Raw genomic sequence first — 26424 nt, forward strand, 5'->3', positions numbered from 1 at the left:
CCGATCGATGGGAGTAGGCCGTTTAAATGGTTTCAGCATGGATTAGATGGTCTGAAAGGCCTGTTTCTGTGCTGTATTTTTCTATGATTCTATGTGTCTGATAGCAAAGCGTTTTATTGTTAAACTTGGCTTCAGACTGATGTCCTGAGAACATTGTATTTTAATAGATTGAACAGAGCTATTCAAACTCATGAAGGGTCTGAGTGAATAAAGTATTTTTTCCCCAGTGATGATTTAGTAATCAGAAGGACGAGGTGTAAGGTGATGTCAAACAAAAAGAGAGGCCATCAGTGAATTAAGGAAAACAGAGCAGCTGGTGCAATAAGATCATCGTAGTTAACCTCCATTAAATGTAAATAAGATCTCTGCTTTCACCTTTGAAAAAAAACTCTATGTATTTCTTACCCCGCGACCTCCATTGAGTGGCCTCTAGGGAGAGATAAGATAATGACCTTGCTTGACTAGCCTGCTGAAACACAGCGAAGCAGAACATCTGCCTAGGAATCAGCACTTCTGTTGCATTGATCTACATTTTTTCACGGTAGTTATGAAGTCCTGGCTTCAGCTGGCAGTGGAATCTTCCATTATGCCTGCCTATCAACCTGTGCCAGCAGCCTTGCTGAAGTAAATGGGAAGCTTCAATCGCCACCTGAAGGAAATTATATTTTACTTTATTCATTTCAGTTTGTGCATGTGTTATTGATTATGTTTCTTACTGCTCATCTTGCATAAATGCACCAGGTCATTTGCTTTTCGAAAGGTACTGTACAGCAGATCAATACGCTGTTCAGGGCTTTGTTTCTATTTGTGACTGTCCCAGTTCACAGAAAAGCCCATTGCCCCACTAGCATTGCACGTAAAAGCTTTCCCCACACCTCTGATAAACTCTCTCCAGCCACCTCATGGTTCTTTCCAGTGGCTAGTTAACTTTGTCGCCATTTTTGTGAAACTGATCATAGTACGTGCACCTATCTACCCTTAAATGTCCCTTATGTAAGAAACACTACTGCCACCATTGGCAGTGCATTCCAGGCACCAACACTCTCTGTCTGGGAAAACAATGAAATCTGACATTTTCCCTCATTTGCACTTACCCTAATAGTGTGTCCTTTGGTGCTCACCATTGCCACCCTAGTAAAAAGCACTAGCTGTCCACTCAATCTATGCCTCTTATCATAATGTACACCTCTATCAAGTCACTTCTTATCGTCCTTCACTCCAAAGTGACTCCAAGCTCACTCAACCTTTTCTCATAAGGCACGTTCTCTAATTCAGGCAGCTTCCTGGTAAATCTCCTCTGTACCTTCTCTAAAGCTTCCACATCTTTCTTACAAGGTAACCAGAATTGAACACGGTTAAGTGTGGTCTAACCAGAGTCTTATAGAGCTGCAACCTTACCTCATTACTATTGAACTCAATCCCCAGACTAATGACAGTCAACACACCAGAAGCCTTCCTACCCACCCAAGCAAAGTGCACAACAACTTTGAGGGATTTACAGACTTGGACCTCAAGATGTCTATGTTCCTCCACACAGCCAAGAAACCTGCCATTAACCTCATACTCCCTCTTCGGTTTTAATCTGCAAAAATGTACCTCTTCATCATTCTCCAGATTGAACTCCAACTGTCATTTCTCAGCTCAGGTCTGCATCCTATCAATATCCCAAATTAACCTATGACCACTGTCTGCACTATCCACACCACCACCAACCTTAGTGTCATCTGCAAACGTAGACCAGAAAAATCAATGCAGTCACAAGCAAAGTATATAAGATGAATGATTCTGGCAAGATCCCCCTTCCTTTTCAGTCCTGAAGAAAGGTCTTGACCTGAGCCATCGACTGTTCATTCACGTCCAAAGATGCTGCCTGGGCTGATGAGTTCCTCTAGCATTTTGTGCGAGTTACTTTAGATTTCCAGCATCTGCTGATTTTCTCGTGTAAGAGATTAATTTAGTTAGCCATTTGATGACTAATTTAATTGGTTCATCACAACATTGTGAGCCAAAGGGCCTGGTCCTGTCCTGAATGTTCAATGTTGTATGTTCTATAAACAGCTGAAAGCGACTGAATCAGCTTTGATTGGAATGGCCACGCAAAGAGAAGCATTTAGGAGCAGATAAAGTTCAGTTCTAATTCTGTGGCAAATAATTAACAACAAAACTTTTCTGTAAACTAGAGAAAATAGTTGCCGTATTGTAACATTTTCTATCATAAGACATGGCCTTAGGCTGTGATAACAGCCTGGGAATAGAAGGAGAAATGTACACTTTACAAAGACTTGAAAATAAGGCAAAATAAATGAAAAATATGGATTAAGACTGGGGAAACACAAGCTGTACAGCGAGAGAAAGGAAGCCTGAAGACAAAGGTCTATTCGGAAAATGGACACTCCAAAAGCTACGTTATCAGTCAGTTCTGCTGAGTAAAAATTAGTTTTAAAAACAGTTGAAAGAAGTGCTGTTCACTTGCTCAACAGATAAACCTTTCAAGCAAAAGGTTATTCACTAAGAAATCTCCAGTCTTCACAGTGTATTTATTGTGTCAATCTGTGTTTGTAATTATCATTGCTATCAGTGGATCCTGGAAAGTATGTTTGCACTGACCTTATCATCATCATCATTATTATCTGCTGTGTTGTATGGCACCTAGGATATAACATTCACAGATTATTACAAGTTCAAACATTTTGACTATATCATCTCAAACTGGAAAATGTAACACTACCATCATTTTGTGCTGTCTTGTACGACATAGGCGATCATGGTCTCGACCATGATTGTTCTTGGCAATTCTTTCTACAGAAGTGATTTGCCACTTCCTTCTTCTGGGCAGTGTCTTTTCAAGAAGGGTGACCGCAGCCATTTTCAATTCTCTTCAGAGATTGTCTGCCCAGTGTCAATGGTCACATAATCAGGACTTGTGATATGCACCAGATGCTCATACGACCATTCACAACCTGCTCCCGCGGCTTCACGTGACCCTGATCAGGGGCTAAGCAGTTGCTACACCTTGCCCAAGGGTGACCTGCAGGCTAATGGAGGGAAAGAGTGCTTAACACATCCTTTGGTAGAGATATATCTTCACCCATATCACTCTGTATGATCTTAGAAACCTAGAAAATAGGTGCAGGAGTAGGCCCTTTGGCCCTTCGAGCCTGCACCGCCATTCAGTATGATCATGGCTGATCATCCAACTCTTCTATGATCATTTAATTTATTTTCTGATCACCCAGACTTGTATCTTTTCATACCCTGACTAATCAAGAATAAATCGACCTCTGCCTATGATATACCCAATAACTTGTCCTTCACAGCCACCTGTGGCAATGATTTCCACAAGTTCACCACTCTCTGACTAAAGAAATTCCTCCTCACCTCCTTTCTAAAATGATGCTCCTCTATTCTGAGCCTATGTCTTCTGGTCTTAGACTCCCCTATCACTCTCCACATCCACTTTATTGAGGTCTTTCAATATTCGATAAGTTTCAATGAGGTCACCCTCATTCTTCTGAATTCCAGTGAATACAGGCCCAGACCATTAAAAACTCTCCTCAGGTGATGTGGTGAACTACATATACCTGTCTGGACACGCCCCTCTGCTGACTGCTCCTGTGGCTCCTCCCACAGACCCCTGTATAAAGGCAATTGGAGGCACTGCTCCTCCCTCAGTCTCCAGGATGTTGTGTGATGGTCTCTTGCTGCTAATCGTGGTCTCTTGCAGCTAATAAAGCCTATCGTTCGCCTCCCGTCTCCGAGAGTTATTGATGGTGCATCAGGTGACAAGCCTTTCAATCCTGGAATCATTTTCATGAACCTCCTTTGAACCCTCTCAAACATCACGACATCCTTTCTAAGATGAGGGGCCCCCAAACTGTTCACAATTCTTCAAGTGAGGCTCACCAGTGCTTTATAAAACCTCAACATTATATCCTTGCTTTTATGTTCTTGTGTATAGACCTATATTTTTTTTTATTTAGAGGAAAGATATAAGTAAGATTGAAAGAGTACAGAGAATATTTACAAAGATGCTGCTGGGACTTGAGGTCCTGAGTTATAGGGAAAGGCTGAATAGGTTAGGACTTTATTCCCTAGAACGTAGAAGACTGGGGTGAGATTTGATATAGATATACAAAATTATGAGGGGTATAAATAGGGTAAATGCAAACAGGCTTTTTCCACTGAGGCTGGTTGAGACTAGAACTAGAGGTCATGTGTTAGATGTGTTTTTAATACTTCAGTAATATTTGAGTATTATTCTAAATATGGTGTTTGATTAAGCATCCTTTGTTGTTTATATAATCCGTTATGGTTATATCTACAAAGTACGTGAATAGCATACGTTATCACACTACCATGTTAGAAGAGTGCGTCATTTAAAGTAAAAATGAAGCTAGGCTCTCATTCAGAATCTCTGTCTTTTCCGTTAAGTTAGTTTTATGTTTTGGAGTTATAAAATGTAACATTAAGGGTGAAAGGGGAAATGCTTAAGGGGAACATGAGGGAGAACTTCTTCACTAATAGGGTGGTGAGAGGGTGGAATGAGCTGCCAACGTAAGTGGACAATGCAGGTTCAATTTCAGTATTAGCATTTAGGAGAAATTTAGATCAGTGAGTGAGAGGGCAATGTTCAATGGGATTAGGTGGATTAATGATTTGGCACAGACTAGATGGGCCAAAGGGCCTGTTTCTGTGCTGTAAGACCATTATTTGATCAATGAACACATGACAAATTTTTGAGATAGTTTGCTAAACTGCACACTTTATAAAATGTGTTAACGTTCACCATCATTCTGACTACGGTGCAGCCTCAAAAGGGGAAGTGTCAAATTTCAACAGCTAAATCTTCTGATGCCTGACTTTAAGATTGTTAGATTTGTTCCTCACATGACTCCTTCCAGCAGCTGTAAGCTTATACCAGCAATTCTTCAGTTGTACAGCAACACATCTGGCCTTTCATTCACCACAATATCTGTGTAGCAAGCCACTTATTCAACCATTCTCTCACATCTCTCTTTATTACCTGGCCTATAGCTGTCTAGACTTCTTGGTGTGGCCTTTATTTGTAATCTGTCAAGTTCAAGGATGACATTCATGAGGAAGTCTTGGGTATCATTATACACCTGATGCCCATCACTTTTGGGTTTGACTCAGATCCCAAGTTCCATACTACCTTTATTCTTTTTGGCTGTAAAATCAGAGGATTGAAAAAAGAAATGCCGACATCAAGGGGCAAAATTCAGAATTATAACAAAACTAAAGGAAGGATATGTCTAAATCCATCCTGTTTTTGAATGCTCTAAGGTCCATCAGTCTATGAAAATTACTGGAGTATGTCTTCTCTTCACAAACACCCAGGCAGTTGAGTGAGCTGTTGAGTGAACCATCATACCAGGCTTGTAAGCTGATTGACAAGGAAGTGCTTTGAAATGCCCACTCACCTCTGTTCCACTGAGGTTTGTTTTTATTATTTATGTGTTTTTTTCTTCTTTTGGACATTGTCTGTCGGTCCCTGTTTATGAAAATAAACAATTTACACAATTGGGTTACATTCACATAAATTCCATATTTCTTTATTTTCCTGTAAATGCTGGCATGAAATTGAATCTCAAGGTAGTATATGGTGGCACATACTGTATGTATTTTGCTCTTTTTGCCTTTATTCTGAGACCAGAGCCAGAGAGTATATGTTGCAGCGTCTACATGGATTTGGCACCGACAGCTATGGATGTATCTGGCCATTAATGAAAGCCATCAGGATCTTCCCTTGCCCTGTGCATAGGTCTCAATATAGAATATAGGACATTACAGGCCTTTCGGCTCACAAAGTTGCACCAACCCTAAGATCAATCTAATGCTTCCCTCCGATAGAGCACTTATTTTCCCTATGATCCATACGTGCCTGTCTATGAGTCTCTTAAATATCCCTGATGTGTTTATCTTTATCACCACTCCATTCCACATACTCACAAATCTGTTTAATAAAAAAATACTTACTATGTCCTCCTCTACACTTTCCTCCTATCACCCTTAAATTTTGTCCCATAATTTTATATCCTACCATCAGCTCCATCATGGGCACCAGCCTCCATAGTATCCAGGACATCTTCAAGGAGCGGTGCCTCAAAAAGGCGTCCATCATTTAGGACCTCCACCACCCAGGGCATGCCCTCTCTCATTGCTGCTATCAAGAAAGGGGTACATTCGCTGAAGGCACATGCTCAGCAATTCAGGAACAGCATCTTCCCTTCTGCCATCCGAATTCTGAATGGACATTGCATTGTGCTGCTGCCGTAAAGTTAACAAAGATCAATACATATGCCGGTGATATTAAACCTGGTTCTGATTCTGAATCTCGTATTAGCCAGTTCCACCCTGGAAACAGTCTCTTACTATGCACTCAATCTATGCCTCTTCTCTTGCACGCTTCTACCAAGTCACTCTTATCCTCCTTCGCTTCAAAGGGAAAAGCCTGAGCTCACTCAATCTTTCCTCATGAGACACATTCAAATACCTTTGGCCAACTGTACAGAAATGTCTCATGATGTAGTCACACTTGCTCTGTCCTAATATTGAATAAATACATAAACTCACCATAAAAACAATCATAGCCTTGTATAATATGTTGATCGGTTTTCAGATCACTTCTGTCAAGTGGCTCCCAGCTGTGTAACTTCACAGCTGCTCTTCTTTCGAGGCAGTGCTGTTTGTTTACGCAGCTGAACCTTCTGATTTCATTGTTGATAATTGCTTGTGATATCAGTGCATTCGGTAGAAGTAGCTTAAAGGCTGCATCTTATATCAATGATTCCAATAGTAATTATATCTGACTGCAGCTCAGCCTGAAGAATTTGATGTACGTATTTCAAAAAGCATCTTATATGTTTCAATAAGGTCGCCTCTTGAGGATTTTTTGAAACTCCAGCAAATGAGTCCCAACATTTTTAATCTTTACTCATAGTACAATCTCCAAAATCGCAATCATCATAGTGAACCTCTCTGAACTGTGTTCGGTGAAATATTCTTCCTTTTGGCAGAGGAGCCAAAACTAAAGAACTCCTGCTGTGTTTCCAATGTTTTTATTATTAATTTTAACACTTATAAACTTTGTATTTATTTTTGATTTTATCTTTTTATGATTTTGAAATTTCCCCTCTCAAGTCCTTACGTAGATTTGTCAATAACAGGAGAAATTCTGCAGATGCTGGAAATCCAAAGCAACACGCACAAAATGCTGGAGGAACTCAGCAGGTCAGGCAGCATTCATGGAAATTAAAAAAACAGTCAAAAGTTTAGGGTTGGGATCCTTCTTCAGGACTGGAAAGGGAGGGGGAAGACAATAGAATAAGAGGATGGGGGGAAGGAAAGGAGGATAGCTAGAAGGAGATAGGTGAAGCTAGGTGTGTACGAAAAGCTGGAGGGAAATCTGATTGGAGAAGAGAGCGGACTATAGATGAAAGGGAAGGAGGAGAGGCACCGGGGGAAGGTGATAGGCAGGTGAGAACGGGTAAGTGGGGAATAAAAGAAGAAGGGAGAGGGAGGGAATTTTTTTAACGGAAGGAGAAATTGATATTCATGCCATCAGCTTGGAGGCTACCCAGACAGAACATGAGGTGTTGCTCATCCACCCTGATTGCACTAGTCTCTGGTTATACGTTGCCACAGTAATGGGATATTCCTAAATAAAATAACAACTTGCACTACAATGATTCTTCTCTTTCTGAAATTATTGATACGATTGGCTATAACATTTTCTACAAATGATTTTCCCTGCGTGGTCCAAATCAGAAACATTTTCTTGATTCTGTTTTATTCCCTGTCCAATTCCAGGCAGCATGTTTGTAGCTTCTCCCCATGAACTCGTAGGTTTCATACCGGTTGATAGGTTTATTGTTCATTGTAAATTATCCCATGATTAAGCTAGAGTTAAATCCCATGATTAAGCTGGGCAGCACAGCTCAAAGGGGTGGAAGGGCCTATTCCATGCGGTATCTCAATAAATAAATAAGTTTGGCAAGAACTAGATGGACCAAAGGATCTGTTTCTGCCCTGTTGTGCTCTATGACTATATGACTAAATCAGAGCATTCATCTGGCATTTTATTCATCATCGAGCTCTGCTTCCAACCTTGTGTCATATCCATTGCAAAGGTTGCTACTTCTACCATTCTGACAGCTTGTACTTTTGACCCCATCTCAGATAATCTTTCATCAAAAAGCCTAATTCCTTGCATTACCAGCTCCACAGTTAACCCTTATAAAGGTGTTTTTATCAATGAACTTTACAGACACAGCTATAAAGAAGGCACAACAGCGGCTATTTCAATAGGAGTTCGAGGAGATTTAGTTCATCACCTAAAATACTCGTAAAATTCTACAGTTGTACAATGGAGAACATTCTGTCAGGCTGCATCACCGTCTAGTATGGGGGGACTACTGCATAGGATCAAAAGAAGCCACAGAAAGTTGTGAAATTCGCTCCATTATGGGTGGCAGCCTTCGTAGTATCCAACACATCTTCATGGAGCATGCCTCAGAGGGGTGGTGTCTATTATTAAAGACCCCCACCACCCAAGACGTGCCCTCTTCTCATTGTTACCGTCAGCAAGAAGGTATAGAAACCGAAAGGCACACTGTTAGCAATTCAGGAACAGCTTCTTCCCCTCTGCCATCTGACTTTTGAATGCACATTGAACCCATGAACACTACCTCACTTTTTTAAAATTTCTGTATTTGCACTACTATTTTTAAATGTAACTATTTAATATACATATATACTTACTGTAATTCATCTATTTTCTATATTATCATGTATTGCATTGAACTGTTACCAGAAAGTTAACAAATTTCACAGCATATACTGGTGATATTAAACCTGATTCTGATTCTACTGGCATTATCTATCTAGCACCAGGTCGATTTGTCCTGTTGCCCCCATCTCTTGCTCTGGCAGCACAGTAGCATAACAGTTACACAGCGGTTAACATACGCTATTACAGTGCCAGTAATTTAGATTTAAGTCACACCACTGTCCGTAAGGAGTTTGTCTGTTTGTCTGTCCCTGACTTCGTGACCGCATGGGTTTCCTCTGCATGTTCTAGTTTCCTCCCATTTTCTGAAGACATACAAGTCAGGGTTAGTAAACTGTGGGTATGCCCTTTTGGTGCCAGAATTCAAGGTTTGAAGCAAATTTTATTATCAAAGTACATATATGTCACCATATACAACCCCGAGATTCATCTTCTTGTAGACACGCTCAGCAAATCTACTGAATAGTAAGCGTAACAGGATCAATGAAAGATCAACCAGATTGAAGAAGACAACAAACTGGGCAAATGGAAATATAAATACATAGAAATAAATAATAAGAACATGAGCTAAAGAGATAAAGAGGTTTTTAAAGCAAGATCAACATTTCAATGATGAGGCAACTGAAGTTGAGTGCAGTTATTCCCTTTTGTTCAAGAGCCTGATGGTTAAGGGGTAGTAACTGTTCTTGAACCTGGTGGTGCAAGTCCTGTGGCTCCTGTACCTTCTGCCTGATGACAGCAGTGAGAAAAGAGCATGGCCTGGGTGGCAGGGATCTCTGATGATGGATGTTGCTTTCATACGACAGTGTTTCATGTAGACGTGCTCAGTGGTTGGGAGAGCTTTACCCATGATGCGCTGGGCCGAAAACATTACCTTTTGTAGGATATTAGGAAGCATGGTGATACATGGCTGCCCCTAACACATATTCAAACTGACACAAATGATGCACTTCACTATATGTTTCAGAGTACCTGTGACATCTAAAGCTAAGCTTTATATTTAATCTCTTGTAAAAGTCATTGCCATTTTAAGCTACGATATTCCTCTTGGACCAGTTGCAATGCCTGTTCTTTCAATAGCCTAAGTGCTATGTTTTATTTAAATTGGTCCTTAGAAAAATAGGGGACAATAAGCTAGGGAAATTCTAGGCAGTCTCGAGAGTAGATTACAGAGAATGTACAACATTGTGGGCTGAAGGCCTGTAATGTGCTGTAAATTTCTATGTTCTATATTCCTGAACTTTCTCTACTTGTCATCTCACCTCTCTTCCAAAAACTTCAAAACTCTAAGCACTCTGAAGCTCTGAATCGTTTCACTACCTCTCACCCTTCCTTTGTATTTAGGCTAATTCCATATCAGCAAAGAACCTTATGGGCTACATAAACATTTTTAGTGTTTTAGAATATTTTTGTTGGAAATGACAGCAACATTTGCAATGATGTTACTATTTTTGCCTTCATAATGTTTTGTATTGGAAAGTCCATTTCAGTGGAATTACATATTTGTAGTGCTGTACCTTCCAGTTTGGGAAGTAAATTAAAAATATTCCCAGTAACAACACACACAAAATGCTGGTAGAACACAGCAGGCCAGGCAACATCTATAGGGAGAAGCACTGTCGATGTTTCGGGCCGAGACCCTTCGTCAGGACTAACCGAAAAGAAAGATAGTAAGAGATTTGAAAGTAGTGGGGGGAGGGGGAAATGCGAAATGATAGGAGAAGACCAGAGGGGGTGGGATGAAGCTAAGAGCTGGAAAGGTGATTGGCGAAAGTGATACAGAGCTGGAGAAGGGAAAGGATCATGGGACGGGAGGCCTCAGGAGAAAGAAAGGAGGAGGGGGGAGCACCAGAGGGAGATGGAGAACAGGCAAACAACTAAATATGTCAGGGATGGGGTAAGAAGGGGAGGAGGGGCATTACCAGAAGTTAGAGAAGTCAACGTTCATGCCATCAGGTTGGAGGCTACCCAGCCGGTATATAAGGTGTTGTTCCTCCAACCTGAGTTTGGATTCATTTTGACAATAGAGGAGTACCTATTCCCAGTACCTATTTTATGTTTCAATATAGCAATTTTGTTTGTGTACATAAGTGTTCTTTCTGGGGTAATTTTTCCAATATCCTACGATTAATATTTTTGATTATTTGAAACCTATTTGAGGAAAGCGTTGTGAACATTATAATTTTGTGGGTGGTCAAAACCACAAAGGTTGAGACAAATCTCTCTCGCTCAATCTCTTTCTTTCTATTCCTCTCCCTCTGTCTCTTCCTCTCCACCGATCTCTCCCTCTCCCTCAAAATCTGTCTCTCCCTCTCCCCTTGTCTATTCCTCTCCTTCTCTCTCTCACGCTGTCTCTCCCTCTCTTTCTTTCTGTCCCTCTCTCTGTATATCACTCTCTCTCTCGCTCATGCACTCTCTCCTATTCTTCCTCTCTCTCTTTCACACGCTCTCTCTCTCACACTCACTCTACCCCCTGTGAAGCAACAAATTTCACAACAGACTCTCTTTCAGTGATTTTGTTCTGTTACTATGCCATGAGATCCTCAAAGCACATATGAGGCAGCTGGTGACTTCCATCCATTCAAATTGCTGATTACTGCAATTCTCAAAGTATCCACAGTTTAAAAATACGCAGGAATCTCTGCTGACTTGAAAAAATTAGCTTTCAACTTGGGTTTGCTTTTCTTTTTGTTTTAATAAAACCTGAATCACAGTACAAATCCAAGATCTATTGTGATTTGTTTCTATAGATTGTTATATCTGAACTCTGATGCGTAGAAAATTTGGATTCTTTTCTCTCATTAGCATTGGATATTAAAATCAGAGTGAAAAAGTCTTTCCATCTGGGCTGCCTGAATGAAACTTGACCAGATTCATAAAAGTGTACTGTTACTGTTTATCAGCTGGAATTCATTGGGCATAAATATGCTACCTGCGTAAGGTCTTCTGGCTTTTTAATCAGTTGGCCAAAACAAAGAGCCTAAAATGTGTTATCCTTGAAATAAAAATGTGTTCATTTGAAGTTGTCTGGAACTATTTGCATGATATGTTTGGTCGTGACTGCAAAGCCTACGACATACATCTATTAGTGCACACCGTGATTGCTTCTTTAGTCTTTTGAAAAGAGGAATGAACCAGAGGTACTTCATGCAGTTTGTCGACTGTTCAATTCCCAGTAATTAGAAAAAAGGAAAAAGTCTCTTGATTTACTGTGAAACCCTTTTAGTGGCCTCCCAAAGTACTTAGCACCCTGTGTATTGTGTATTATTTCTTGAAGTGGTGTGATTTATGCATAGGAAGCTTCCAAAAACTGCAATATTATAATGAGTATCTGTTGTTTTGTCATGTTGAGTGGGGAATACTTATTGACAAGGATACCAGAAGTAACTAAGTTATCTTTCTTATGTGTGTCTTTTCTTTTGAGAAGGTAACTTGCAGGGTCAGTGACAGTAATAGATATGATGTATATCTGGAAATGCAGAGACATGTCTTTTGTGTCAGCCTGACGCTGGGAAAGGTGAAAACCGACTTTGCCTGAAACAGAAATATTTTGCATTTCTGGATTTTATAAAAACTTGTGGAATTTTATTGGCTGCTTGTTTTGTGGGGGAAGCTAGATCCTATTATTGTTTTCATGCATTATCTGGTGGTACATATTTCTGGGACAGTACTGTTCTGCTAGCATAGCACCAGACTGCTGTAAGTCAGATTCAGCACCAGCTCTCTCCACTTCCAGGTTCTAACCACACAAAACTTTCAGACAGACACCTGGCCCGTGATCCCTCTTCACATTCTCCATATGAGAGTCCTTTCTCTTTCCACACACACACACATACGAATGACGAGTTTCAGAGAAGTCCCATTTCACTCCAAGTATGTTTTCTCCCTTCTTTCTCTCTCTCTCTCTCTCTCTCTCTCACTCTCCATCTTCTGTCTCCATTTCTACACCCCTCTCCTCTCTCACTTTCCCCCCTCACTCCTCCATTCTAAGAGGAGAGCTTATAAAAACATATAAAATTATGAAAGGGATAGATAAGATAGAGGCAGGAAAGTTGTTTCCACTGGTGGGTGAGACTAGAACTAGAGGATATAGCAAGATTCGGGGGAGTAGATTTAGGAGGGAGATGAGGAGGAACTGCTTTTTGCAGAGAGTGGTGAATCCGTGGAATTCTCTACCCAATGAAGCAGTGTAAATATATTTAAGACAAGGTTAGATAGATTTTTGCATAGTAGGAGAATTAAGGGTTAATGGGAAAAGGCAGGTAGTTGGAGATGAGTCCATGGTCAGATCAGACATGACCTTATGAAATGGCAGAGCAGGCTCGATGGGCCAGATGGCCTACTTCTACTCCTATTATGTTCTTATGTTCTCCTGCCTTTCCTCCCTCTCCCTCTCTCTCTCTCTCTCGCTCTCTCTCTTTCCCTTGCTCTCTCTCTCCCTCTCCCCCTCCCCCTCTCTGCCTTCTTTCCTCCTCTATCACCTTTCCCCCTCCCCCTCTTTCCCCTCTCCACCATTCTCTTTGCCCCTTTCTCTAACCCCCTCTCCCAACCTCTGTTCCCCCTTCTCTCCCCTTTCTCTCCATCTCCTCCCTCTCTACCTCTTTGCCCCTCTTCCCCCTCTCTCTCCCCTTTTCCCCTTTCTCACCTCCCTGCTCTCTCCTCCAGCTCTCTCCCGCTGCTCTCTTCCCCACTTCTGTCCTGCTCTCTTCCCCACTCTCTCCCCATCTCTCTGTTTCTCTACCCCCCTCTATATCCCTTCTCTCCTGCCTCCCTCCTCTCTCCCATCTTTCTCCATTTCCCCATCTCCCTTTTGTCTGCCCCTCTCTCCCTCTCTCTCCCCTCTGTCCTCCTACCTTCTCTCCACCACCTCCTCTCTCCCCAAAGCTGTAAGGAGACTTTCCTCCATCATACAGTGCATAGTTGGAAAGAAGTGCTGTGCCCTTGAACAGTGAGAGAAAGAGAGAAGGGAAACATCATTGCCAAGCGTATTAGTATCGTCTGTAGATGGACGTGAGTTTACAGGGGTAGGCTCCTGATACAATTCAGGACACTCGTGTCAATTTCTAATAAAGATCATCCTCAAATTAAGGAATCATGGACACTTATAGCAGAGGGGACAATCAATAGGATTTATTGATTTCAGAAGAAGGATCAGAGAAGGTTGAAGAAAATGTTTTCAATCAAAAAGCAGAGAGAGACTGGATTGAAAGAGTGGCCGAGCCAAACGCCCTGAACATGTTTTAAAGTTTTGGTGATGGAGTGGGACCACATAAAGATCCATAATCTTAAGGCCTTGGACCAGGATATGAGAAGTGGGCAGAACCTAAATAAACCTGCAACATGCACAAAATGGTCGATGAACTCAGCAAGTCAGGCAGTATCAATGCAGGGGAATATACAGTTGATGTTTTGGAATCGGTGTGAAATGTCAAAGGTTTTATTTTCCTTCTTGATGCTGTCTGATCTCTTGAGTTCCTCTAGCATTTTGTGTGTGCTGCTCAAGATTTCCAACGTCTGCAGCATCTCTTGTGTTCTAAATAGATCTGCATTTGGCTGGAATGGACAAAAATGAAGATACTCTGTGCTGGAAATTTCCATACAGGTGCCCTGGGATCTTTTGAATCCATTTGGTTGTGCAGTTGGGGCTTTACTTTAAAGATTAACTTTATTTGTCACACGTGCATTGAGACATGAGTGAAGTGTATCATTGGCATCGAATCCAATCAGCGAGGATTGTATTGGCCAGCCCACAAGTGTCGCCATGCTTCCATTTCCAACACAGTATGCTCGCTACGCATTAACCCTAACCCATGTCTTTGGGATGTGAGAGGAAGCCAGAACATCCAGAGGAAACTCACATGGTTTCAAGATTTCAAGATTTCAAAAACTTTATTGTCATTCCAACCATACATCAGCTCTGCAGGGCAGAATGAGACAGCTTTTCCCAGGGGCAAGTGTAATCATAACATAACAAACGGAGCAATAAATAGTAAAGACAACAATAAATAGTAAAACACGACAGCCACGTCGGTTAAAATCAAGTTATAAGTGTCCAGTGCAAGTTGAAAGTGTCCAAAGCAGAGTCGGGTAGAGCAGCTATTCAGCAGTCTGACTGCCTGTGGGAGGAAGCTGTTTAGTAGCCTTGTGGTTTTTGTATTGATGCTCCTGTAACGTTTACCTGATGGCAGAAGGACAAACAGTTCATGGAGAGGGTGTGAGGGGTCTTTAATGATGTACCGTGTCTTCTGGAGGCATCGACTCTGAAAGAGGTCTTGGACAGAAAGTAGGGAGACCCCAATAAACTTCTCTGCTCCCCTAACCACCCTCTGCAAGGCTTTTTTGTCGGCAGTACTGCAGCTGGAGTACCAGGTTGTGATGCAAAAGGTCAGCAAACTCTCAAACATGCCTCTGTAGAATGTAGTTAAGATATTAGTGGGGAGTGATGCTTGTTTAAGTTTCCTCAGAAAGTGCAATCTCTGCTGGGCCCATTTCACAATCCCAGTGGTCTCAGGAAGAACGCACAAACTCCTTTCAGATAGCAGCAGGAGATGTATCCAGGTCAACGGCACTGTAATAATGTTATGCTAACCACTCTGCTAGTCCTTCTTACCAAAGGAGACAAAAGTCCTACCAAGTCAGACAAAACTAACACAGAAGTCCCAAATGCACCAGAGAGTCACTTCCCATTCTTTATCAATAACCTGCAAGTAATTTACAACACAAGCAATATGCGTGTAAAATTAAACACAAGGTACGCTGCAGATGCTGTGGTGAAATCAACACGTACAAACAAGCTGGATGAACTCAACAGGTCAGGCAGCATCTGTTGAAATGAGCAGTCAATGTTTCAGGCTGAGACCCTTCGTTGGGGTAAAATTAAACTGAAGGTCAAAAGCATTACCTGTTTCTCTTGAGATATCTCACCTTCCATTTCAATTAATTCAACTAAAAGCTTGTCATTAATTTAAAAAGACTGAATTTTCATGCCAACTTTTGCATATGTGTATTAGAGTGCTGAGCTAGAAGCTCTAACTACCATTGTAGAAAATGGTAGCTATTTTCAAAATTAATTTGAGTTCAAGAATTGATAATGTGATCTCCATAATCCTTTTATATTTAAATTGTATTCATTTCCTGGTAATGGAGATTTGGGAACCCAGGATCGGTAATAACATTTAAAGAATTTTCTTTGCAGTCAAAGGGAAAAACTTCTTCTCCCAGAGAGTTGTGGGGGTCTGGAATGCACTGCCTCGGAAGGTAGTAGAGGCCAATTCTCTGGATGCTTTCAAGAAGGAGCTAGATAGGTATCTTATGGATAGGGGAATCAAGGGATATGGGGACAAGGCAGGAACCAGGTATTGATAGTAAATGATCAGCCATGATCTCAAAATGGCGGTACAGGCTCGAAGGGCCAAATGGTCTACTTCTGCACCTATTGTCTATTGTCTATTGTTATTTTGTCCTTTAGAGACAATTATAAGGTTCTATGTTTGCATTTGGTTCATTGACAGAAAATATTTTTCTAAGGGGACTGTTCATTTGCCACAGGCAGCTTATGTCCATGTATATTTTTTGAGATATCCTGCTAAATGTCAGATAAGCAATAGTTAAGCCTGAATATTTCAGTTAGATCAGTCAGATGGATACACGTAAAATGCAGCTCTTATAATTTTTGCTTTGGCGTGATTGATAAAGAGTATTGTGGGTGCCAGTGTATGCAATGAGGTGGAACAGGCTTGGGGCCAATTGGCAGGTCCGTAGAGAAATGCTGGCTAGCTGCGATGCTTAAGGCAGCATTATCCTGACCTCCACAGCTACGCACTGCAGCAAGGAAGTTGGGAAGAGCAATGTATAAACATTCAAATTAGAAAAGTTGGCCACTTGGCCTTTCAAGCCTGTTCTGCCATTTAATATCATAATTGATCTGATTGTAATTGGATCTGTGCAGTCTTCTCTACGTGGTAACCTTTCACTGTCTTGTTTATCAAATGTCTAGTATGTACCGGCCTCTTCTCTTAAAAATATTGAGTGAGACGCTGTCTAAGGAAGAGCTTTCTAAAGATTTCTGATGCTCAGAGGGGGAAAAAAGTCATCTTAGATGGATAATTCCTGATTCAACAAGCAAAGCATTCTGTCAGCTTTCCTAATAACATTTGCAGATCATGTACTATAGCAACCACAACTCTCTGCATCCCTGAGGTTTGCAATTCATTCATTTAGAACAGGTATTCACAACTTGTCTTATCCCATAGGCCAATACAATCAAGCAAGGGGTCCATAGACCCAGGTTGGGACCTTTGATATAGACAACATATCTTGTTCTTTATTTTACCTGCCAAGATGGACAATTACTCAAGTTTCCCATTTAAACTTCATTTGCAACTTCTTTGCCCTTCTAAGACCTTTGTACGGTATTGCGTTTGTCAAAGTGGAGTGGAGAGCAAGTTCCTAAATCTGCAAGATATGTTGAGAATGGGGAGGGTGGAGTTCCACGAGAAGGGTGTGGGACAGGTGACAGGGGAGCTGCAGGGGAGGGGGTGGGGTGGCACAGATGCAGATACATCCAGCCCTCGGAGACCAGGCAATTTCAATTGATTCCAAACAATTGGTTTATTGATCATTGCAAAATGTCCCTCTGGTGCTACCTGCTCCCTCCCCTCTCCTTTCCCCCCTTGCCAAACATAGAACCATAACCATATAACAATTACAGCACGGAAACAGGCCATCTCAGCCCTTCTAGTCCATGCCGAACGCTTACTCTCACCTAGTCCCATCGACCTGCACTCAGCCCATAACCCTCCATTCCTTTCCTGTTCATATATCTATCCAACTTCTTTTTAAATGACAATACCGAACCTGCCTCTACCACTTCTACTAGAAGCTAATTTCACACAGCTATCACTCTCTGAGTAAAGTTCCCCCTCGTGTTACCCCAATCTCTTGCCCCCTAACTCTCAACTCATGTCCTCGTGTTCGAATCTCAATGGAAAAAGCCTATCCACGTCAACTCTATCTATCCCCCTCATAATTTTAAATACCTCTATCAAGTCCCCCCTCAACCTTCTACGCTCCAAAGAATAAAGACCTAACTTGTCCAGCCGTTCTCTGTAACTTAGGTGCTGAAACCCAGGTAACATTCTGGTAAATCTTCTCTGTACTCTCTCTATGATTCCCCTCTCTCTGGCCCCTTCCTACTCTGAGTCCACAATAGAGACCCACATCAGAATCAAGTTTATCATCACTCAATACATCATGAAATTTGCTTTTTTTGTGGTGGCTGTACAGTGCAGTACATAAAATTACTACAGTGCCGTGCAAAAGTCTTAGGCACCCCGGCTATATATGTGTACCTACCGCAGACTTTTGCACAGAACCGTAATACCATGACTGTTTGATTCCAGTAAGTCTGTTTGGTCAGATATAGCCTCACAACACATTGAACATATAAAGCAAAGCAGCCCAGCATGATAAGGCATTTAGTGTAAAGTTCACTGTCATTTTTGTGGGTTGTTTTTCTTGATTCCAGGATTCCATTTCAACCAAGTGAGACGTGTGTGTGTGTGTGTGTGTGTGTGTGTGTGTGTGTGTGTGTGTGTGTGTGTGTGTGTGTGTGTGTGTGTGTGTGTGTGTGTGTGTGTGTGTGTGTGTGTGTGTGTACAGACCTTTGCACAGTACTGTATATATATTCCATTATAGCTTCATTATGTCCTCTTCATAACTTAATTTCCTATCTATATTTATGTTATCTACAAATTTAAAACAATATTTTAATATCTTTTTAATACCAAGTTAGCTTTATCTACTATATATGATTTTAGTGCCAGCAACAAGCTGCTAAGCAGGAAACGATTCATTTCTGCTTACTCTTTGCCATGTTAACAATGTTGATTTCAATGCAGTGAGCTTTTATATTCCACAATAAACTTGGGAGACAAAGCCTTATCAAATACCTTCTGAAAATATGAGTATAATATATATTACAGGTCCTCTTTTACCCACAACAATGTCACTTCCCCAAAGCACACCAATGAAGTGGTCAACCATGATTTCCTATTCGCAGTGATATTGCCTGATCATTTAGAATTCTTCTTAATGCCCTCCTATGGAGTCTTTTATAAAAGCCTCCAATGTCTTTCCTGTGGCAGATATTTTCTGCCTTTTAATCTCCCTCCCTTTTCACATGAAGGAATGGAACGTTCCCCAAATTAGAGAAATTTGGAAGGTTACGGAAACCCAATCCACCATCTCACAAAATGCTTCTGCGTAGCCTTTGGAACTGCATTCATAATGGACGATCCTGGGTCACCAACCTTCCTTACCGTTCCAACATTGACTATTGTTCCAGGGGAATTTTCTGAGCTTCAGAGTGGAGGGACCAGTGGAAAGGCCTTTGACAATGTGAGCTGTCAGGAGGCTCTCAGGGTGAGCCAGAGGCATGGCCTTATTTCACTTTGCCTGTGACGCAGACGGCAGTGCCTCTCAGGAGGAGGGAGGCAGAGAACCAGGTCACGTGGTTGGGTAGTGCACAGCTGCAGAGGTTTATTGTGCCTGTGGGTCGGCACAGTCAGTGATCGTGTGGCATGGGCTGTGACTGTTGAAACCTGGCCTAGTAAGTATATGTGGTGAATTATTCAGGTGATAAAATTATAATCATCAAATTTTAGCCTTTCAACCTTGACAACTGTAAGTAATACAGTCATAGAATCACAGAGTACTGAAGCACAGAATAAGGTCCTTTTGGCCAAATAATCTATGCTGACCTGATCTTCTGTCTAGTCCTGCCTATCTACATCCAGATCATATCTCTCTAATCCCCTCCCTTCTCCCTCCCCCTCTTCTCTTTCCTCCCCTCTCTCTACTCTCTTTCCCTCTCACTCCCTATGGTCCCCCTCCCTCCCCTCTTTCCCCTTTATCCTCTCTGCTTTTTGTACCCACATCTTTCCCTTTCCCTCACCACTCTGCCCCTTCTCCATATCTTCCCTTCACCCCCCTTTTCCCCACTTCCCGCTCTCAGTCCCCTCTCTCTCCCACTCCCCCCAGTCCCCTCTCTCCCCTTTCCTCCTTTCCTCTCTCTTTCTTCCCCCTTTCCCCACTCTCTTCCCTCTTTCTTCACCTTCCCCAAATCCCTCTTTCCCCCCTCTCTCCCTGATCTTTTGATGTACATGTGTCAAATAAAACTAATTTTTAATCTTATTTTTCCCTCCAACCTTCCCAACACCAAGACCTTGCTGCAGAGAACTTAGAAGTTTTGTGCATTCATCACTGGCAAATTATGCGAACAAAATGTCTTAACTTTGTAGTCAGGGATAGTAAACATTGTAGGGAATAGTGAATTCTTGGATCTATAGCGCAGCAGAGTGATAGGACGATGAGCATGCAGTAGAGAGATGAAGGGAGGTCCTACAGGGCTGGTACCAGACAGTGAAACTCTGTATCAGGCTCAACTGGCCCAAGCCAAAGACTACAGGCTAAAGTGACCTAGAATGAACTCATGCCTGGTTGCCAGCCCAGCCCAACGACAGTTTCATAAAACTCATGCATGGAAGACTGCCATTGTGCATTTGGTACTGAACCTTGACACGGTGAAGGGCTCACTTCCCTCTGTGTATACACAGCTCATGCAGGGTAGAGAGGGTGGGAGAGGGGGAGTCAATGAAAAGTAGTTTAAGAATAATGAAAACTTTGAATCAAGAAGCACCTGCTGACCAACTTTTTTATAGATGAGTGCTGGAAAGTGTATTGACTGGCTGCACTACTGCCTGGTATGAGAACACCAATGCCTTTAAATAGAAAATCGTAAAAAAAAAAGGTAGTGGGTTTGTCCCAGTACATCACAGGTAAGGTGCTCCCAACCATTGAGCACATCTACATGAGATGCTATCATCAGAAAGCAGCATCCATCAAAAAAGATCCTCACCACCCAGGCCATGCTCTTTTCTTGCTGCTGTCATCAGGTAGAAGGTACAAGTGCCTCAGGACTCGCACCACTATCAGGCTCTTGAACAAAAGATGATAACTACATTCATCTATTGAGATGTTCCCACAGCCAATGATCTCACTTTAAGGACCCTTTACCTTGTTATTTCAGAACCAGAATCAGGTTTATTATCATCGGCGTGTGTCGTGAAATGTGTTAACTTAGCAGCAGCAGTTCAATGCAATACATAATATAGAAGAAGAAGGAAAAAATAATAATAAAGAAATGAGTAAATCAATTATTGTATACATATATTGAATAAAACAGAAATAATATCATAGGTTCAATGCCCATTTGGGAATTGGATGGTAGGGGGGAGAAGCAGTTTCTGAATCACTGAGTGTGTGGCTTCAGGCTTCTGTACCTCCTCTCTGATGGTAACAGTGAGAAAAGGGCATGCCCTGGGTGCTGGAGGTCCTTAATAATGGACGCTGCCTTTCTGTGACACTGCTCCTTGAAGATGTCCTGGGTACTTTGTAGGTTTGTACCCAAGATGGAGAGCCCACTAAATTTACAACCCTCACAGCTTTTTTGGGTCCAGTGCAGTAGCACCCTATCCCATACCAAACAGTGATGTGTCCTGTCAGACTGCTCTCCATGGTACATCTATGGAAGTTTTTGAGTGTATTTGTTGACATACCAAATCTTTTCAAACTCCTAATTATATATAATTGCTGTCTTGCCTTCTTCATAGCTGCATTGATATGTTGGGATCAGGTTAGGTCCTCAGAGATCTTGACATCAAGGAACTTGAAATTGTTCACTCTCGCCACTTCTGATCCCTCTATGAGGATTGATATGTGTTCCTTCGTCTTACTCTTCCTGAAGTCCACAATCAGCTCTTTCATCTTACTAACGTTGAGTGCAAGGTTGTTGCTGCGACACCACTCCACTAGTTGACATATCTCGCTCCTGTATGCCCTCTCGTCTCCATCTGAAATTCTACCAATATTTGTTGTATCATCAGCAAATTTATAGATGGTGTTTGAGCTGTGCCTAGCCACACAGTCATGGGTATAGAGAGAGTAGAGCAGTGGGCTAAGCACACACCCCTGAGGTGCACCAATGTTGATCGTCAGCAAGGAGGAGATGCTATCACCAATCTGCACAGATTATGGTCTTCTGGTTAGGAAGTCAAGGATCCAACTGCAGAGGGAGACACAGAGGCCCAGGTTCTGTAATTCCATGCTCTTATTATTTATTTCTATTTGCAGTTGCACAGTTCATTGCTTTCTGCACTCTACTTATGGTTACTCTTCTGTAGATTCGCGGAGTATGCCCACAGGAAAAAAAATCTCAGGGTGATATGTGGTGATATAAATGCACTTTGATAATAAATTTTATTTTGAACTTTGAACTTCTGCACTTGTATGTTTTATGTAAGCTGTGTCTTGGATCAATCTGTGTATTTCTCAAATCATTGTTGAACTCCCTTGGGTAAAGCTATCAGATGTACAACACTGGTATTTTCTTTGTAGTTATCAATTATTCATCTCCTGCCTTGGAGGGGAAGAAGTCTTGGACCTGAATGCCTCGGCAGCAACTGATAATTAATATATGTTTTCTTTTAGATTAAAATAACCCCATTTGAACATCCTTGAGTTTGCCATGACCACATAAAGTTTAGATGAATAATTAAAATCATAGGCCAAAGTTTGTCATGAAACTTCGTGGGCATTTTCAACTGTAAAGCATCTAATTTTCTGAGCTTCTTTGTATACTAAAACATGCAAACAATGATAGCTTGCATATATCTAGCATGTTTAATGAAGTCATGGCAGCTCATAGCCGTTTGGATGACTGTTATTAAATCAAAGGTGATATTGAATCACTTAAGTAGATTTTAAGTCATGAATGGGGTTAGTGTGAAGGAATTACTGTATCAGTAAGAGAGGGAAAAAGGTTGAGAGAGGTCATGTTCAAGCTTTGCACTCATCTGAAAGCAGGCATGTTCATGTTGAATCTTCACTGCTCCCACAATGAAGATCCAGAATGCACATAAGGTCAGAATTGGGAAGGTGCATTGCAAGGGCAGGACAGCTGCCTTTCTGCGTAATTTTCAGCTATAATTTGCAGAGGTAAGAAAAACACTGTGATCAGCTCTTTCCTGAGATCAGTAAGCCAGTAATGCCTGAAACAGATATTTCTTTGGATAGTAAATTCTCTGATCCTCTGCTTGCAGTGAAGAGCCTCATTTAAAGAGATTCTGGGTTGAGGAATCAGCATTGTGCCTGGTAGCTCAATGATTTCTGTGGATGCATCGTTCACAAGAATATGAAGCAAATTTATTTTAGCTTCTCTATCATCTGTTTTGAAAATTTGCCAGATATCATTAGATGAACCTGAATTGACTGTGAAGAAGATTCATTGTGAATTGACTGTGAAGAAAGTTATAAAACTTTCTGATACTCTTTAGCAATGACAATATTCCCTATTGGTAGGAGCTTACCAACAACTTGTTGTATCAGTGAGTGTGGTAAATTAGAATTAAAGAATACAGTGTGTAAAGTTAATGTCTCAGTAATTATTTAATGATATATGTAAGTATTTAAAAGTTTTTTACTATTAAGAAGGCACCTTATGAAAGAAAACATGGATAGAAGAAAATATTTAGTCATCCTTAAGAGGACAAGATCCTTAACAGTATTGATGAGCAGAGGGATCTTAGGGTCCAAGTTCACAGCTCCCTGAAAGTGGCTACACTGCTCGATAGGGTGGTTAAGAAGGCATATGGCATGCTTGCCTTTATTAGATGAGGCATTGGGTTCAAAAGTCAGGAGATTATGTTGCAGCTCTATAAATCTCTAATTCAGCCGCATCTGGAGTATTGAAAACAGTTCTGGACACCCCATTGAAGGAAGAATGTCGAGGATAGGAAAATGGATCAGCCATAATTAAATGGCAGAACAGACTTGATGGGATGCATGGCTTAATTCTGCTCCTATGTCATATGGTTTTATAATATGGATATTTTATAGGCTGAAGAGTTTGGTTTCATTGGCCTTTTGATTATTAATTTAGTTGATTTGCACAACATTATGGACCTGTCCTGTGCTGTGCGGTTCTATTTCTACAGTACATTCTATGCTCAGCCATGCAAAATTTTGACTAGATTCCTTCCTCTTTAGTAGATGTTGGAACTGTTTAACTGTGAATTTCTACTCATAAAATTGTGTCCTCACCAAGTTATTTTAATGTGTTTAGTGATAGTCTTTGAAAGATTCAAACCAGAGTAGTTCAAATCTCTCAAAGAGAATGAAAGGGTACTGACAAGCATTGTGGAACAGATGGAATGGGGAGTACAAATGCTCAGTTTACTGAAAGCAAGTAGACAGACTGGTGAAGAAGGCATTTAACATTCATTCAGTCAGGACATCGAGTTCAGGAATAGGGACATTATGTTGCAGTTACATGATCATTGATGAGACTGTACTTGGAGCATTATGTTGAGTTATGGCCACACTATTATTTGAAAAACATTGTCAACCTGGTGAGAGTGCAGAAGTGATTTGCAAGGATCTTGCCTGGATTAGTTGGCCTGAGTTAGAAGGAAAGTTTGGCTATGCTGTATCTGTATTCCTTGGAGATCAGAAGAGTGAGATGTGTCCTCATCAAAGTTTATAAAATCATGAGGAGTAGGGATAAAATTGGCAATCGCACCTTTTTCCCCGGGGTTGGGGAGTCCAAAACTAGAGGGTACAGATACAGAATAGGTAGGGAAAGATTCAAAAGAGACCAGAGAGGTGACATCTTTATCGAGATGGTGGTGAATTTTTCGGACTAGCTGCTGCCCAAGGAAATGATTGATGCTGGTACAACTGCAATACTTAAGAGACATTTGGATAGGTAAATGGAGTGGAAGGGCTTGGAGGGTTATGCTCTGAATGTGGGCGTTAGGACTGGCAGGGAGGATGCTATGTTGGCATGGACCAGTTGGGACAACAAATCTATTTCTGTACTGTATTTCTCTATGACTCTATGCCTCCATTTGGATAGCTGACCTTGCAACTGCATCAAATGACATAAAAATCATAGTGAGAGTGGATAAATTATTCCTTCTAGTTTTTTTTTTTACTTGAATGCCACCTGTGATTATCTTTATTGGAACATCCTTCTCCCTTGTTATTCAGCTGGGTGGTTCAAAACACAACCAGAGAATTACATACATTAACCTCTCCAACACCAACATCCCTGAAGTTCTCTGAAGCTATAGCTTCCTCATATTCTCATTGAATTTCTATGCTTTGATGGGGTTGTTTGAAAACAGACTTAATTTCCATAAGCATCTCACCTAAATCTCTTTCAACCCCTTAGCTGTTTGTAAATACTCAGCCTTTCTGTCTGACATTCATTACTGGAAAGCAGCAATTGCTTCTAACTAGATATTGTGAAGAATGACGCTATAATCCTTATATGTGCCACCAGCTTTGTCCCCTCCATACTAACTCTCAGAGACTTGGTAACTGTGTATTTTCTCTCCTGATGAAGGGTTTTGGCCCGAAACATCGTCACTACCTCCTCCCATAGATGCTGTCTGGCCTGCTGAGTTCTGCCAGCATTTTGTGTTTTTATTTTCACCTCTGTAACGTCTTTGGTTCAGCATCCATCTCTGTTTATCTATTGCTGCAACTTTCAATCAGATATTTCTTACTTCCAAACTTGAGTGTTCTAACGGACTCCTGGCTAACCCCTCGTCCCCCATCCTCTAGAAAAGTGAACAAATCTTAATGTGGTTCTTCTGTCTCTCCTATTTCTGCTGAGTTGAAAACTAAAATAAAGTTTGGTTAAGTAACATCACAACCTTAAAGTTCTGAGCTTTGTTTTGAAATCCCTCCATAATCATACCCCTGTCCAGTTATACACTTCTCCAATTTTGGTCTGTTGTTCAGCGCAAACAAATCTTATTTCTTTTCGCCATTGTTCTTCATGTCTAGACCCTATGGCCTGGGATTTCCCTTCTAAGTTCTACCACTTTAAAAGTTCAAAGTTTAAAGTAAATTATTATCAAAGTACATATATGTCACCATATACAACCCTGAGATTCATTTTCTTGCGGGCATACTCACTAAATCCAAGCACCATATTGGAATCAATGGAAGACCGCACCTAATTAAAAGGAAAACAACCAATATGCAAAAGACAACAAACTATGTAAATACAAAATAAAGAAATAATAATAAATAAATAAATAAATAAACAATAAATATTGAGAACATGAGGTGAAGCATCCTTGAAAGTGAATCCATAGATTGTGGGAATGTTTCTGTAATGAAGCAAGTGAAGTTGAGTGAAATTATCCCCTTTGGTTCAAGAGCTTGATTCAGAAACTGTTTTTAAAACAAGTAGTATGAGTCCTGAGGCTCCTGTACCTTCTCCTTGATTACAGAAGTGATAAGGGAGCATGTCCCAGGTTCAGAATGGATGAAGATTAATAGAGCCATGGAGTCATAAAGAGATGCACCACAGACACAGGCTCTTTGGCCCAGTGAATCCATGCTGAGCATCAGCCAGCTATTTACACTGGAGTCATAGAGACACAGAACACCACAGCATAGAAACAGGCCCTTTGGCCTATCTAGTCTGTGCCAAACCATTAATCTGTCTAGTCCCATCAACATGTATTAATCCCACAATAATT

General features: G+C 41.2%; 1 protein-coding gene across 1 annotated transcript in view; it reads left to right on the forward strand.

Annotated features, from left to right (window-relative positions):
• The window catches only part of csmd3b (CUB and Sushi multiple domains 3b), a 2154916-nt gene that overhangs the window by 1563807 nt on the left and 564685 nt on the right, over positions 1-26424 (forward strand). The gene's annotated exons all lie outside the window — the stretch shown is intronic.

This window comes from Hemitrygon akajei, chromosome 1, assembly GCF_048418815.1.
Source record: "Hemitrygon akajei chromosome 1, sHemAka1.3, whole genome shotgun sequence".
Lineage (NCBI taxonomy): Eukaryota > Metazoa > Chordata > Chondrichthyes > Myliobatiformes > Dasyatidae > Hemitrygon > Hemitrygon akajei.